Source organism: Juglans microcarpa x Juglans regia, chromosome 5S, assembly GCF_004785595.1.
Source record: "Juglans microcarpa x Juglans regia isolate MS1-56 chromosome 5S, Jm3101_v1.0, whole genome shotgun sequence".
NCBI classification, from domain to species: Eukaryota; Viridiplantae; Streptophyta; class Magnoliopsida; order Fagales; family Juglandaceae; genus Juglans; species Juglans microcarpa x Juglans regia.
The window spans coordinates 29248820-29266391 of NC_054603.1; positions in this window are offsets into that span (position 1 = coordinate 29248820).

The window sequence follows — 17572 nt, forward strand, 5'->3', positions numbered from 1 at the left end:
GTATGAGGTTGGTGTTCTTTTGTTTGCTTGGCAGTTCTATGTAAACCTCATGATGGTAGTCTTATTGTGGGAAGTTAATTAATTTTTTTTTTGTTAATGTTACAGGAAATGGCTGGTTCCGATAAATGCATTGTTTCCATGGAGTCTGTGATCATAATTTGGAGATGTTGAATTTATGGGCTTAATGTATTTGGAGCATCTAATGTATTTGTATTTTTGGCTATTTTGAATATATGTATTTGTATTGGGAGTGCAATGTTTCCTTATATAATGTTTTGTAAGTATTGGGAGTGCAATGTTTCCTTATATGCTTCTGAAATTATTGTATATGTTGTTGTGTATCTTGCCATCAAGGTAACTCTCACGTTGTTCCTACTTAATTGTTTTTAGAGTAAGATGGCTGATCTTCTCACTTCATAGATCTGAAATAAAATGCAAACTAACGATAATAAAACAAAAAAATAACAAAAAAAAAAAAAAGACAATAACTTAGCTTACAAAGGGGTTTAGCGGAAAAATTACCTCTAAGGTTCTTATACAAACTTGAGGATCTAAAGTACGAGAAAAATATATAAATAAAGTAAACCGTACAATGTATATTATTGCTCTTATATGTTTCTCAAGTAGTATTTATTTTATATCTTAACATTCTCACAACAACAACGATAATAGTGGCATTTGATAAACGTTTATGAAAGGGGAAGCTTCGGTTGTCAGCAGATTTCACATTACTAGCTCGGTGTCTAGTTTCAACTGACTAAAAAATTAGAAGATAGTTGGGTAAGGTAGTAGCTGGGTTGTTTGTGCATTCTCGGCGTGGGAGAAGTGCCTCTTCAAATTTGTAAATACTGCACAACTATTCACAGTTTCCTGAGTTACTTTTTTGTAATACCCCGTATTTTAGTGTATTTTTATTGAAGGATTATTTTTATTAATTCAAAATTTTATTCTCTTGTTTTAAAATTATCGGATATTTTTAAATGGTTTATTTTATGATCTTTAAATTGTGAAAATTAATTTGTTGTGTTTTCTTAATATTTATTATTGTGATGCATTTAAATTGTTCTTTATTTTAAATTAATTGATTGTTGGATTTAATTATTTTATTTTCATTTTATCATTACGTTTAAATTATTTTAATTGAGATGCTGTTTTAAAATCATTTTCATTGGATCATTTTTGTGACCCAAGATGTGGGGATTGAACCTCATTTCTTTCCCTCCATTTTTCTTTTTCCCTTTTCTTTTCCCTTTTCTTTTCTTTTCTCTTTCTTTTCTCTCCCCTGCTCTCCCGCGTGCTGCGACCCGCTCCCTCTCTCCCCCGTGCGTTGCTTCTTCCTCACCCAACCCACCGTCGTCGCGCCGCCGTGCGCGACACCGCCCCTCCCATCAGCTTCCCCACCGGCCGGCGACCACCTCCCTCCGTTTCTAGCTCCTCCATCGCCGCCGATAGCCCTCACGCCCAACACCAAGCCGCGACATCTCTTGTGCTCGCGCGCCGCCATCGCGCCACCACTGGCCACCATCTCTTCACTGCTTCCTCCTCGACCTCCTAGCAACACAATGGACCCAACCCCAGCTCCGATCCGTCACCGGTGAAGCCTATTTATCTCCATCTCCGATTTCGACATTTTTGGCCTAAAACCACCCTTTGCACCACCACCCACGGCAAACCACCACCACCACTAACTTCACCGACATCCCTAAACCCTACCCTATCAATTTCAGGTCTTGGTTTGTCTCCGTTCAAAAATGGGTATTTGAGACCCACAGCCACAGTGCATTTTGCACTGTTCTGCAGCTGTGTTGCCACTTCTTACAGCTCCGTGATCCTTCGAAAATTATTATATAGCACTGTAAGTATTTTTCCAAAGAACTATCGTGATTTAAATATATTTTTGCACTAACTCATATTATTATGATCTGGTTGGACATGCCAGACTGAGTCCGAGGAGTTCGGGGGTCGGATTGATTGTGGATGGAGTTGTGTGTTTGGTTGGTATTGTGAAATGTTGGTTGTTGGTATGGTGTTGTTCATGTACATGGCATATTGCACGCATGATCATGTTTGTAAAGGAAACTGGGTTTTCGTGTACATGCATTCATATTCATGTGTTTCATGAAAACTGGGTTTTCATGTGTTAAAGGATTTTGGATGCGTGTGTATCACGACCCCAAGCCGAGATGGGGTATTATCTCGGTGGAGCTCCTCTGGTCACTCGGGAGCGGAATATACTGAGTGACGTCCCTTGGGTTGTCGCTGGGCGACAACGGGATCGGACGAGATTGTCTCGTGCCGACTCTGTGGCCCCTCTGCTGGCGGGGGCTAGAGGATGCTTGGCCATGAACGCGCTGGGCGCGGAACTGAGCATCGCTACGAAGCCAGGACGTGCAGATGATCCCTAGGGGAGATCATGGTGCATTGGTTAATGGATTAATGAGCTGTTTTCTGGAAAAATAGCGTGTGTTGGATAAAAGGATTTTATGTGATTCATTTTCTAGGAAAATGATGTTTTATTGACTTGGGTCATTTTCTGAGAAAATGACGGATTATTGTTTTTGGGCCAAAATGAGATTTTGGCGTGTATTGGAAAAGATCTATTTTCAGGGAAAATGATATTTTGGATTTGATGCATATTTCATCATATGCATGCATGTTGGTTGCATCATTATGTTTTTATCCCGAGAGTTGTTTGGTTTATACTTATCTGTGGTACCATTTTATGGTATCATAGCTTTTGATGCAGATAAGGATGACGAGCCTTAGCTTGGCTCCGTTGGCGGAGTGATCTGGGATTGCTCCTGTTTATCGAGATTCGTTTTTTATCAATTATTTATGTATTGCCATTGTAATATATTTGGGATGACTGTATAACTTTGTAAAGATGATTTGTTTTGAATATTTGTATTTAAAAATTCTGGTACTTAGTAAACTTATTTATATTATCCGATGTGTTGTTTATTGTATACTATTGCATGTACACACACTTGGCACTATCGTTAGGATGCGTGACCGTGTTGTCATCATCCTGACGTCACGATTCCCTTGTTTTTTTTTGTACGTGGGAATTGGGGCGTCACATTTTTAGTCTCGTAGTGGAGAATCAGATTCTGGAGTCGGGGGTTTTGGTTTTTGGTGGATGTTTGAGCAAACAGAGGTTTGTTTTCCCATTTACTTTCAACAGATGTCCGGAAAACAGAAAATCTAAAGAACATTTTCTCATCTTGATTCTTGTAAGATATGCTCGAGTGAAAGAAATCTAAGTTATCTAACTGTGATACCTGAAGATCAACTAGAACTCACGTATCTCTGTCGTAAAGATATCTAACTTTTCCCAGCCTTATGCTAGTCTTACTCTTCTTTTTCCCATGTGAGAAAAAGCATTGTTTGAGTTTTGTGGCACACAGAAAGATAAACTTTTTGAAGTCTGTACTCAACAGCATTTAAAAAATCAAAAGCATAAGGCAAACTTAATTCGGTCTCAAAACTATTCAATCAACTAGCTTAAACTGCATAATCCATGACATACATGACTATCGTTCAAACCATCACAAAAATTACAGCACAAAGCAAAACAATACAAAACCATGACAACAATAGAATTTGTAATATTTCCTTGTACTTCTTTTCTATAGCTTTGAATTTTGCTTCTTCAGCCATTACACGTGCTTGATTGATCATGTTGTTCCTTCTTTGAGCTAACTCCAATGTAATTTTGCAACAACTGTTTTGTTCTATTTCAAAATCAATCCATTGAAAAAACCCGCATTGTTTGTCCATCTTATACTTTGGACAATTGAAAAACTGTCTGCCAAAACTAGTATCTTTGACAGAAATCCTTAGCTTTGATGGGATCCCACAGTGGCAAAGTGGTATATCCAACCCAGCTTCATCTTTTGATCTTGAACTCAAAGAACTTGAACTCGAACTAGCACCATTGTTATATTGCATTTTACACATCAGTTATGGTGGCAAATACCGAATAAAAGCAACATTTAGATGAATAATTGTGGGGTTGGACCCCTGGCCAAAGCTTAAGTGGTTGGAGGTGAGACACAACAAAACATCCATGAAATATGAGTTATTCTACAAGGAAGCCTTATACCATTTAGAACTTCTCATGAAATATATACAAATAAAGTGACAAACAACATGAATAAAGCCCCCATTTTGGAAAATACACCATGGGAAATTAATTGATTATCTGAAAAACTAAAGATATCAAGACCGAGCCAACACTCCTGATAATGCTTAAAAGCTTAAATTATGGCTGTGTAAAGGATGAACACATTCGATATAAAAAATCTTAAGCCATTACGTGCGGTTTCAGAGGTTAAAGAGGCATAATTCTATAAACACTTTTGAAGATAATTGATATTTGGCAATTAGTTTTAGCAGAATTCTGTTAAAGAGGTAGTTTTAGAATTTTTCATATTTAGCAAAAACTATCAATGGTTAAAGAGGTAGAATTCTGTAAACAACCAATCTCACCTCCAAGAAATGCATAACTAATTGGTTAACATAAAACTTACACTAATTGATTCAAGATCATAACAGATGGAGCAGTTGAATTATAATAATTGTGAGGAGCATAAATGAGTATACGCTAAGGTTTTTACCATTCCCTTTTCTGGGGTAAGATTACTATTACCATATTGACTTCTCCAATTCTGGTAAATGTTCCAGAACTACTAACCCTAATAAAAATTGGTACACTGAATTGGGTTGCATATCAGAACGTGGAGAAAATTACCTTCATTCCCAGGTGGAGTTGAGGGAGGGTTAGGGTTTTGTGGGAAATAGATTGTAAAAAAAACCTACAAAAATAATCAGCCGAAAATTAGGGATACGAAAAAATAAAACCCTAATCTACTGTGAGGAGAAGAAAAATTTCAATCCAAATCCAAATGGCACTACCTCAACGTCTTTCTTGCAGGTTTCGTGGCGGCACTACCACCGAGGTCATTCCCGGGTCACGAGAGGGAAGGAGAGTGAGGAGATGGAGTGAGAGAGCAGAGCATAAACTTCAAAATCATAGATTCGGAGAGAGTGAGGTTCCGTCGAGCAAGAGAGCAGAGAGAGCACAGAGAGAGGGAGTGTTTTCGTCTATTATGAAGGTTTTCGGGATCGAGAGAGCGAGAGACGAGAGAGAGGAAGTGTTTTCATCTTCGTTTTCGTTCGAGAGAGCAGAGAGCAGAGAGCAGAGAGAGGTTTTCATTTGGGTTTTCGTTCGAGAGAGCAGAGAGAGGTTTTCATTTGGGTTAGGGCGTGTTTTCCCTGTAAAACGCGTCTCTTCGCGTCTTGATGTGCCGCATACGTGGCAACTGGCCATTGGTTTCCAATAAACGCATGTTATAGGAGACACCTGCGGGAATGATTTCTCATTTTCAAAACTTATCATTTTTAGTGATAATATTTTTTTCAAAACTCATTTTTTTTTCAAATTCTAAGATTTATATATATATATATATAATGTTTAATTATTATAAATGATAAAGAAGTGCATGAGAGTGGATGTGAGAGAGAATAGAAATGCAGAGGAAATCTCGATGGGGATAAAAAAAACTATTTTTTAATTTTGAGCTACAGTCGCTCCCCATAATTAATATAGAGTAACTGTAGCAACCCCAAAGGGCCAAAACTATCCCCTATTTTGATCAGTCGGATATTGCAAAGTTAGTCTCAAAATGACTATAATGTAGGCAACGGAGTGTTTTGATCATGAGCCGGATGCCAATGCTCGATCTAGAAGGTTAAAATAATATTACTGCCATCAATTATTCTTGTGATGCATTTTTTATATATGTTCATGTACATGTTTGCTGATCTAGTGTACTTTATAATTAAAAAGTTATTATTATGGTATTCAGATTAGTCTTTTAAATATTACTAATGATGATGCTTGTTAATGTCGTGTTTCGCACACATTTTAGGCAAGTTTCGACAACTCAGGTCTTCGAAAACAGGCCTACAAAAGATGGAGAGAATGACAACTTGGAGAGGGTGGCCTAGGGGCCGAGTAACCCTTGATGCCAAAGTCAGTAAATATTCTTGGAAATTTATAAATAAATCAAGAAATGTAGTAATCAGAGAGATTCTCGTACCTGAGATCTGCTATCTTCATTATATGTCTGGGGAGCAGACCATGCCTGCTCCCATGAAGTTCGCGTTCCCCATACATTAATGCGATATGGTTCTCTGACCTCCTTCTCTCAGTCTGTCTCACCTCTGATCCGTTCATGCCTTCTCTGTCAGTAGATCAATGGCTTCCCTATATCATGCCTGCTGTGTGGGCGAGTACTTGAGGACTGGACACTGCTTGGGAGTCTTTAGATCGACGAGTCTTATCCCCTGCAGCACCAATCATTTGTACCTATTTATGCCAATTAAAGTTGTTGATTAAATTCAAGCAATTACAAGTTGACAAGTATAGAAATATAATAAATACGAGATTTGTTGGCGAAGTGGATCGATCAATCAAACTCTGATCTTTAACTAAAAGCATCAGCAGTGTGCTGAGAACGTAAAAATAGACCTTATCAATAGATTTTTTTCAAAGAAAAAATTACTAAGAGTGCTTAGACTATGGCCATATCTGTAATTACGTACTACTATAAATGAAAGACGTTACAATTAGTAACAAAATCAGCACTTTGAAAAATAAAATTTTGAATTCAAAACTGGGGCCATGCAAGTATGTTTATGAGAGCTCAGTCATAAGTGATGTCCAGAAAGTTTTGAACAAACCAAGACCTGACCCCTCAGCCTCAAGGTTTGGTTTTAATTTTGAGCCTTTGAAGTCTCTTCTTGCTTTGCATTTAAGGCAGGTCACTTTCTGTACCTTGCAAAAAAAAAAAAAAGTGGTCTCTATTTTCATAACGTCTTGTTTGGTTCCTTAACTCCTCTCAATTCATCTCAACTCATTATTACAATTTTTTCAAATTCTAATACAAAATATAATAAACAATTCAAATTTTTTAAATCCCAAAATAATAATAATATTAAAAAATAATATTCAAACAATATTTTATCATCTTAACTCAACTCACTTCAACATCCAAATACAACCTTAAGAAGATGGTCCCTATCAACTTGCACAACATGGCCAGTCACATTCAATGGGCATTTGTCAGATGGTGAGTATCTGTATTATTTATTTTCTATCAATGAGCTCCTAGATTTGATCATCTCGCAAAGCGTTTGTAGATTCAAATACAAAACTTTCATCTCCACGAGTGCTCTTATTTATATAAAAAAATAAAAAAAAGTGTTGTGTGTAAGGATGATGACTAGTAAAATTCATGCATGAAAATCTAATTTCGTCTGATTGTTATCTTTGTTTTTTTTCGATTTTTCTAAATGTATTTGGGGTGTATATACGGCTGCTAGGATTTCAATTCTTGTCATCAATCTTGGTTCATGGAGTTATATTATATATATATAGTAAATATATAAGTGGCAATAGAGATAAACAGTACGAATTGTAATCCTTCTTGCATGTAATCCGTTTTTTGTGTATTTTTTTTTATCCTTCTGTTTTGACGTTTTGTGTCTGTTTATGCAAGGATATTTTAGTCTTTACATGTTATGATGTGACGTTGTGTCAATTATATTTTCCCCAAAAGAACTTTAGACCACACAAATCGTATCTCTCTTCGTCTATTCGTCTTCCCCTCGAGTTTTCTCTCTCAACTCAGACCCCTCTCTTTTCTCTACGTTTTTTTCTCCATTTTTCTCAAGAGGGAGTTTTTCTGCTCTCCCCCCGCGCCTCCTCTGCTCTCCCCAACCGTTTTCTCTCCATTTTTCTGCTCACACACCCAAAGGCACGCAGCAAAAGCTCACCACTGATCTCTCAAAGAAGCTTCAAGAAATGACGCCAATGAACAAATTCATCATATTTTTTCTTGTTGTTCCTCGTCTCTTTATTGTTACCTTTGAAGAAAAGGGTAAAATTCTAAAATTTTATTTTTGCAGAAGTATTTTTTTTCTCAAGAGGGAGTTTTTATTTGGGTTTTTCGGTTGCATGTTAAATCTGTTCTTCTTTCTTGTGTAGGTGTTTTTTTTAATTTTTTTTGTTCATCCCCTTTCTCTACTGTCAATGAGATCGAAATGTCAAGAGCAGTTTCAGATTTATTAAGTCGTCCCTCTAAGAGCAGTTTTTAATTTTCAGGATGTCTATGAGGGGGACAAGAAGAAAACCCTCAGTCGATCTCTATTGCAGTAGATCTCCGTCATTGGTTGCTCTGTAAGTATTACGGATATTACTACTCCATCATCGGTTGCTCTATAAATTTTACAATGCCCAAACCTAGAGATTTATTTCATATATTTTTATTGCATATAGGGGCTAATGTTGCGAATCTGGTTGTGAATATATATGGTGTTGAATCTGGGTTAGAGCATGAGGAGAGCGAGAGTTTCAGGTTATAAAAAGGCCTTATTTAATTATAAATGCTTTGGATCACGACACAATTAGAAAGCATGCCATGCAGCAGTTTAATAAATGGATTTAGATTATTTTTCCATTGCATGTCGTGGTTTTCTACATCGTTGGGTTTATCTTTACACAAATATTTTCCTCTAAGACCCTCATTTTCTTTGTTTCTTTTAATTTTAATGTTCAGCAGTTACTCTTTTAATGTTGAAAATAAACACGATTTATTATTTGCTGCAGTCAAGATGAGCTTTTACTTAGGAGTCGAGTAAAAGCACGTTTGAGCTTTTACTCAACACATCTCAACATTTTAGATTTGTTGTTTAGTTTGTTTTCTCTTCTATTGTGAATTTGTACATTAATGAATGGATGGTTGTTTCTGTTGGGTTTTTTTTTTCCATTAGAATAGATATTCACATGTTTATTTTTTGTTTCTGTTGATCTTTGTTTTGTTTGTTTTTTCTCTATTGTGAATCTCTACAGAAATGAATATATATTTGTTTCTATTTATTTTTTCTTCTGTTGTGAGTTTGTACATAAATGAATGAATGTTGATTTCTGAGATGTGTAGATTTATTTCTATTTTTTCTTTCTTTTGTGAGTCTCTGCATATTTATACTCAACAGTCTGGGTGCAAATTTGTCTCTGGGTGCCAATGTTTATAAGAGTAAAGACAATCCGTTTTAATTCATCAAATTTGCTTTTGAATTTTTACAATCACAAACAGTATTATTGTTGAACAAGGGCATTAGATGGAATACCCATTTTGTGGTTGGGAATAAATTTATTTTATCTACCAACATGGTTCACTGACGCAAAGTTGCCTTTTGGAAACCATAAATGATGTTTTATAATATCCACAACTCTGGCCAATACAAAATCATCAAGATAGTTACATGTTTGGATTGTTTAGCCACGAATGCCACTTCTGAAAATGCCTGCATAGACTTCTGAAAAACTTATCATGGTAGATAAAATTGAGTACCTGTTTAATTCTAGCCTCGATAGTATACAAGGATGGTAGTTGGATGTGCACTTTTCTGCACATATAGAAGCTATGTCTTTATAGAAAATGGTACTTATAGGCGGAGTGAGTTCTCTTCCTGTGCATGCCAAGCCAAATATTCTTCATGTGAAAGTGTTAGAAATGATAAACCTCTTGATTCCAGAATAATCTAAATATGGTCATCCTGCCTATGACTTGGGAGATTGGGTGGGTGGGTTAGCACTCCTTGTCTCTGTGCCCAAAACAGAGTTGGTATCATCAAACAAACTTTTGTAGTAATCAATTAACACCTATGCTTTCTGCAATGTGAATCATCTTATTTAGATTTTAAAAATGAAAAACTTTTGTGGTTATCAAGGAGCTTCTTGCACTGTTTATACGGACGGAATTTAACCTAGACTGTCCATCTTATACACAGAAGTTGAATATCATTTTCCCTGCTTATGTAGACTGATAAGATGGTCTTCTGCTTCAAAACTAAACATGATCTTCTTCAAACGTTGGTTGGCATGCTGCTTGGTGCTACGTTATACTTGAATTTGTGCAAAGATGGGGGTGCTGTGAGAACTTTCGTTTTAATTATTATTTTTATATTATTTGTACTAATTATTGTACAAATTAATGGAAAAATTAACATGTTTACATATTAGGTTTGTTATTATCTCAAATTTCAAAATCTGTGATGTTATTGTGTGAGATGTTAATATTGTTTGTTTCTGAGATGTGTAAATTTTTTTGCTATTCTTTCTTTCTTTTGTTAATCTATACATAAATGAATGAATGTTGATTTATGTTTTTTTTGCCCTATACATCTCAATACATCTTCACATATTAGATTTGTTATTATGTCAAATTTTAAATCTGAAATGTTATTGTCGGAGATGTTAATATTGTTTGTTTCTTTTGTGAGTCTGTACATAAATGAATGAATGTTAATTTCTTTTTCTTTTTTTCCCCTATACATCTCAATACATCTTCACATATTAGATTTGTTGTTTTGTTTGTTTTTCTTCTATTGTGAATCTGTAAATTAATGAATGGATGGTTGTTTCTGTTGATTTCTTTTTCGTTAGTTCGAAAAGAACTGAATGCGAGCTCATTCTCTCCTTACACATGCGAAATATTCACACAGTTAGTTTTCTCTTCATTAGTTTTCTGTTAATGGCGTAGGTGTTGGTGGTTGTGGGTGTTGGTTAGTGTTCTATTACATTGGATAGTGCCAGTCATGAAACGTGTTGTGATTGAGGCTAAGCTTTTTGAGGTGAGCAGGGATGGGCGTTACGTATTTTTGAGTGAGAAAGGAAGGAAAGGGGTGAAAAACATGAGAGTAGTGGTCGGGACTACTAGGTGGTTTTGTAGAGCTCTGGAGGGTGGTCTGAAGGCTACAGATAGGGGTTTCTACTCTGCTCATAGGGATGGGGACAGAGGCTATATTGCTCAAAGTTGTTCCAATGCTAGAGGTACATATATGGTTCTGGCAGAGTATGAAGGTGGTGGAAGAATGAGCTTCATCTTTATCCCTGAAGGCAGAAGTGGTGTGGGCTGGAGGAACCTCATGGTGGTGTTGCAGGATGCTGTTAAAGATGGTGTTGCACCTGTGAAACCCTTGCATGGAGCTCTTCCGTCGTCATTCAGGGAGGCATTAGTTGGTCGACAGGAGGCGCCTTGGGTTGCAAAGGGGTCAGAGACGTCAGGATTGCTCAAGCTTGGTGGTGTTCCAGCTTTGGAGAGGGGTCAGTCCAGCGACATTAATGGCAGGGGGATGTGGTCCGAATAAGGAAACATTGGTAGAGGCCTTAGCTGTCATCGAAACATGCTTGGGAGAACTAAATGATATAGTTGGTTGGCTGAAATGCAACGTTTTGGGGCAAGAGTTGGAACCTTACGGGGGCTTAGGAAAGGGACAAGCTTTGGGAGCAGTAGATGGGCCTCAGCCCAAGGTTACTCTCGACCCAGCAGAGTCTGTCAGGACTCCAAAGGCCGCTGCTGACCCATTGGTCCATGGGCCCATATCAACATCGACGATGAGGCTTCAGGTGGGCTCGCCATAGGTGACCTCGCCGATGGTCTCCCCGCAGGCCGTCGCTCCGTCGGCGAAGGCATCTACGCCGTCGAAGGGTCCTTTTCCAGAGCGTGAGGGTCTGGTTCGAAGCCAAATCGAGGGATCTCTTCCTCCTTTGGCTACAGGACATTCACAAACTTGTCCGACGGTGGTTGATGACTCAGCCTCAACTCAAGTTACGCCGGCGAGGGTGGTGGACCAAGTTCTACCATCGCGCGAGGAGGAGAAATTGCAGATTCCGTCTCCGTTCAGTAGTTTTCAAGAACTTGACACCCAGAAAATGCCGATCCATACCGTAGAGCCCTCATCTCTTCAGTTGGGTCTTTGTTCTACCTATGACGAACATCTGGAGGTACTATCGGAAGAAGGAGAAATAAGGAGGGGGTTTTCTTGGAAGATAAAGCTGGGGGGTTATCGCAGGGACGCTTGGAGGTTAATATGGACTTCTTGGATTCTCTTGCAGTGGACAAAGTGGGCACTGTAGTAGAATGGAAAGGAAATAATCTGTTCGGGGGGGAGGGAGACGAAGTAGTAAGGGAGCCTTTTCCATTATATTGTTCATTACCAAATGACTTTGAATTCTCTGAGTGGGTATTCCAAACAGTAAAGGACATACAACAGGTTGTGGGTATGAAATGTGTGGGATATGAAGAACAGTTTATGGCCCTCCTCACGTCCATTGAGGCGAGTCATATTCAGTCCACAGAAGTTGATTCTAAGAAGAAAAGGGAGCTTAATAGGCTTAATTGGTCGTTGAATGAGGGTAGCTCAAGCCGCGTTAGGTCTAAAGGGAAGGGGTTGACTGTGTCTTTATGAAGCCAAAAGTTGTGTCTTAGAACGTTCGTGAGTTGAACGAGGCTAATAAACGGCTACGCATAAGAAATCTACTTCGGGATTGGAAGGCAGATATCGTATGTTTACAAGAAACCAAACTGAAATTAGTAAACAGAAAGCTCGTGAGAAATGTGTGGGGTTGCCCGTATGTAGATTGGGCCTATCTAGCTTCTGAGGGGGCATCGGGCGGTATTTTGGTGATGTGTGATAAAAGGGTTGTGGAGAAGATGGAGGAGTTTGTAGGGGAATTTACAGTGGCTTGCTCTTTTAAGATGGTAGAGGATAATTTCTTGTGGGCTTTTGCAGGTGTTTATGGACCGAACATTGACAATATTAGAAGCCGTTTGTGGGATGAAATGGTTGCTATCTATAGTGGGTGGGGACTTCCTTGTTGCATTGGAGGAGATTTTAATGTAGTAAGGTTCCCTAGTGAAAGATCTGGAAGCACCCGATTACATCTAGCCATGGCTGAATTTTCAGAGTGCATTTTTTACCTGAATTTGGTTGAACTCCCTCTAGTTGGCGGTCTCTTCACATGGTCTAACAGTCAAACTTGGTCCCGGCTGGATAGATTTTTAATATCGTCGGACTGGGAAAGCCATTATCCGGAGGTATGTCAGAAGCGACTGCCGCATCTATGCTCGGATCATTTTCCAATACTATTAGATGGAGGTGGTATCCAATGAGGTCGTCGTTATTTCAAGTTCGAAAACATGTGGCTTAAAAGCGATGGCTTCGTGGAGATGGTAAGGCTTTGGTGGTCTTCTTATCAGTTTTATGGTACCCCCTCTTATATTCTTGCAGGCAAACTGAAAGCGTTAAAGGAAGATTTAAAGCTTTGGAATTCCCAATCGTTTGGAAATATAGGGGAGCAAAAGAAAACTTTAATGGAGGAGTTACAGAATCTTGAAAGGATTATTGAGGATAGGGCTCTTACCCCAGAGGAAGCTTCAAGCAAGGCAGCTTTGGCATCAGAGTTGGAAAGGGTTTTAACTTTAGAAGAGATCTCTTGGCGTCAGAAGTCAAGAGCACTTTGGTTAAAGGAAGGAGATCGAAGCACTAAATTTTTCCATAAAGTGGCTAACTCTCATCGGAGAACTAACTTTATTGAGATGCTGAAAATCAACGGTAGTGATTGCACAGAGGCCCCTGCGATCCGAGAACATGTGGTGAATTTCTATGATCATCTATTTACAGAAAATGAGGGTTGGAGGCCCAAACTAGATGGACTTGGTTTTGAGTCCATAGAACCACAGACAATATCCTGGTTGGAAAGATCTTTTGAGGAGGTGGAGGTTTTGGATGTGGTTCGTAAGATGGTAAAGGATAAAGCACCAGGTCCCGATGCTTTTACGATGGGGTTTTTTCAAACATGTTGGGAGGTCGTGAAAGATGACATTATGAGTGTGTTACATGAGCTTTTCTCGGCGGGAAAATTCAAGAAAAGTCTAAATGTTACTTTTATTGCTTTGATTCCGAAGAAATCTGGAGCGGTGGAGTTGAAGGATTTTAGGCCCATTAGCCTCATTAATGGGATATACAAAATTATTGCAAAGGTGCTTGCTAACAGGTTAGGGGTGGCAATTGATAAAGTAATCTCAAAGCCACAAAATGCTTTTGTGAGGGGTCGTCAGATTCTGGACTCAATCTTAATTGCAAATGAATGTCTGGATAGTAGATAAAAGTCCAGCACTCCAGGCATTATTTGTAAACTAGATATGGAAAAAGCATATGATCATGTTAACTGGGAATTCCTCTTGTACTTACTGAAGAGATGTGGCTTTGGGGAGAGGTGGTGTATGTGGATCAGATGGTGCATTTCTACGGCAAGATTTTCAGTCTTGATCAATGGTAACCCAGAGGGTTTTTTCAATAGCTCTCGAGGCTTAAGACAGGGTGATCCATTGTCCCCTCTGCTTTTCGTTATCGTCATGGAGGCTTTGAGTAGGATGTTATCGGATGTGGTTAGTCATGGTTTTATGGCTGGTTTTTCTGTGGGTGATCCACAAAGGGGCCTTATCTCGGTCTCCCATTTATTATTCGCAGATGACACTTTAATTTTCTGTGATGTAGAGCAAGATCAACTTAGGGCACTGAAGGCGCTTCTTTTTTGTTTCGAAGCAGCGTCAGGTTTAAGAGTTAACTTCGATAAATCAGAATTAGTGCATGTTGGAAACGTCAACATTTCTCGATAGTTGGCTAACACTCTTGGGTGCAAGGTCGCTTCTCTTCCTATGACGTATTTGGGGTTACCATTGGGGGCCGCTTCACGGGCTTTGTCTATTTGGAACACAGTTATTGAGAAAATAGAACGAAGATTGGCTGGGTGGAAGAGACTGTAATTATCGAAAGGAGGTCGGGTGACGCTTATCAAGAGTACTCTCTCTAACCTACCAACTTACTTTCTATCTTTATTTCCAATTCCAGCTAGTGTGGCGGCGCGAATCGAAAAACTTTATCGGGATTTCTTATGGAATGGGATGGGAGATGAATTCAAGTTTCATCTAGTCAGTTGGGATAATGTATGCAGACCAATTCCTTCAGGTGGATTGGGGATAAAGAATTTGAGAACTTTTAATCGGGCATTGCTTTGGAAATGGCTTTGGAGATACAATGTGGAACCAGAAGCTTTATGGAAATTAGTGGTTGATTGCAAACATGGTAAGATGGGAGGGGAGTGGTGTACTAGAGAGGGGAATGGGTCCTATGGGGTGGGGGTTTGGAAGCATATACGACGTGGTTAGGGGGTGTTTTCTCGTCATACTAAATTTTTGGTGGGGGAGGGCACTCGTATAAAATTTTGGAGAGACATTTGGTGTGGGGAGGAGACTCTAGCAGTTGCATTCCCTTTTATTTTTCGTGTGGCATGTGATCAAGAGGCTTCTGTGGCGGATCTCATGGTTCATTCAGGGGATCAACTCCATTGGAATGTCATCTTTAGTAGAGCAATACATGACTGGGAACTTAACAGTGTTGAGGCCTTTTTCAGTCAAGTGTATTCTATGAGGATGTCTGGTTTGAGAGAAGATAAGCTGTGGTGGAATCCAGCAGGTAAGGGTATTTTTTCGGTTCACTCCTTCTATACGTCCCTTACTAAGCTTCCAAACACGCATTTTCCTTGGAAAGGTGTGTGGAGGAATAAGGCACCTCCAAAAGCACTATTTTTCACTTGGACAGTGGCTCTAGGTAAGATTTTGACCACTGATAATCTGCAGAAGCGCCAGGTTATTATTCTAGAATGGTGTTGTATGTGCAAGAAAGCTGGCGAGACGGTGGATCATCTTATGTTACATTGTGAGATAGCTAGAGCATTGTGGAGCGATGTGTTCATACGTATAGGGTTGATTTGGGTCATGCCTGCTACAGTGGTAGAGTTATTGGCTTGTTGGGTAATGCCGGGTAGTGCTCCACAAATCAAAGCTGTGTGGAAGATAGTTCCTATTTGTATTATGTGGTGCATATGGCGGGAGCGTAATGAGCGGACATTTGAGGATAAGGAGATGACATTAGAGGATCTTAGAATTTTATTTTACCGCACCTTACTTTTGTGGGCTAGTGCTGTAGATTTTAATGGCCTAACTATACATGATTTTCTTCTTTCTTTTTTAGAAACTAGATAGGTCCTATCTCTTGTATTCCACCTTGTATATCTGGGCTTGGCCTATTCTTATTTATACTACCGTTTACTTATCAAAAAAAAAATTTCTTTTTCGTTAGAACAGATATTCACATGTTTATTTTTTGTTTTTCTTTGATCTTTGTTTTGTTTGTTTTTTCCTCTATTGTGAATCTCTACAGAAATGAATATGTGTTCGTTTCTATTTTTCTATTTCTATTTTTTTATTATCTTGTGAGTCTGCACATAAATGAATGAATGTTGATTTATGTTGCCTTTTTTTCCCTATTCATCTCAACACATTTCCACATATTAGATTTCCTATTATTTCAAATTTCAAATTTGAGATGTGCAAATTTATTTCTATTTATTTCTTTTGTTAATATTGTTTGTTTCCAACAGTTGTTCCAAAGTATGGAAAAATTCATATTTAAGTTTCAATATGATCCATTTGCCATAATGGAAGAAAAAGATCAGCTGGGTATACATGGGAATGAAATTCACAATTTGGAGCTGCAAGTTTCTTGCAAAGCTGAGCCAATCCCGTCCCCAGAAGCTCAAGTTTTCAACATAGGTGAGTGTCTCCAATGAAAGAATTGAGCTAAGAAGCTGCAGGGCCATCCATCAAAGAATCTAATGGCCGACAGAAGAAGAAGAAAGCGGTTAGATGACCGCTTTTCAATGTTAAGATCTATTGTTCCTAAGATAAGCAATAAGAACCATTTTTCTAACTTCTTTTTGGAGAACAATTTCCTAAGCATAAATTGTTCATAATTATATGGAATCTGATTTGCTTTGTTTGGATTTTGATCTCAAAGATGGACAGGACGTTTATACTTGGAGACACTATAGATTACATGAAAGAACTCCTAGGGAAAATCAATCATTTGCAACTAGAAACTGAAGCTAATCCAAACAGTACAAAAATTTCCAAGAATGTAAGACCAAATGAAGTCTTGGTTAGAAATATACCAAAGGTAAGGACTAGATCTGCATGCTCTCTGCTCATAACAATGTACAGATTCTCAAAATTAATCAAACGTCAATTGCCAAAACTTGCAGTTTGATGTGGAGAGAAGGAATGTGGATACTAGGATTGACATCTACTGTGCAGGGAAGCCAGGGTTGCTGCTACTGACACTGAGTAACTTAGAAGCATTAGGCCTTGAGATTGAAGAATGTGTAATTAGCTGCTTCAATGACTTTACAATGCAAGCTTCTTGCTCAGATCAGGTTTTTCTTCTTTTTCTTTTTTTTTACAATCACTATCCATTTATGCTTCAGTCTTCTAGGATTTTTTTTTTTCTTGACGTTTCATTTATGGGCCTGTAATGGGATAAAGTGTTTTGCTTTTTTCCCTTGTGGGACCTAAAATAGGTGACGAAGTGCTTTACTTCTTTCACAAACAATTGTTTCCATTCTCTTGCTCTTTCAACTGATTGCTAAAGGTCAAATCTGAATTATCAGATGTAATTTCCTAATGGATGTCTGATATGTGTAGTTATACACATTCTTCTATTTTGGTAGTGCCTAAATCCAAAGAGAGTATTACTCTTTTGTTCAAAGAGATATGTGTAGTTATGCACATTCTTATGCACATTAAAGCCCTAGATTTTAGAG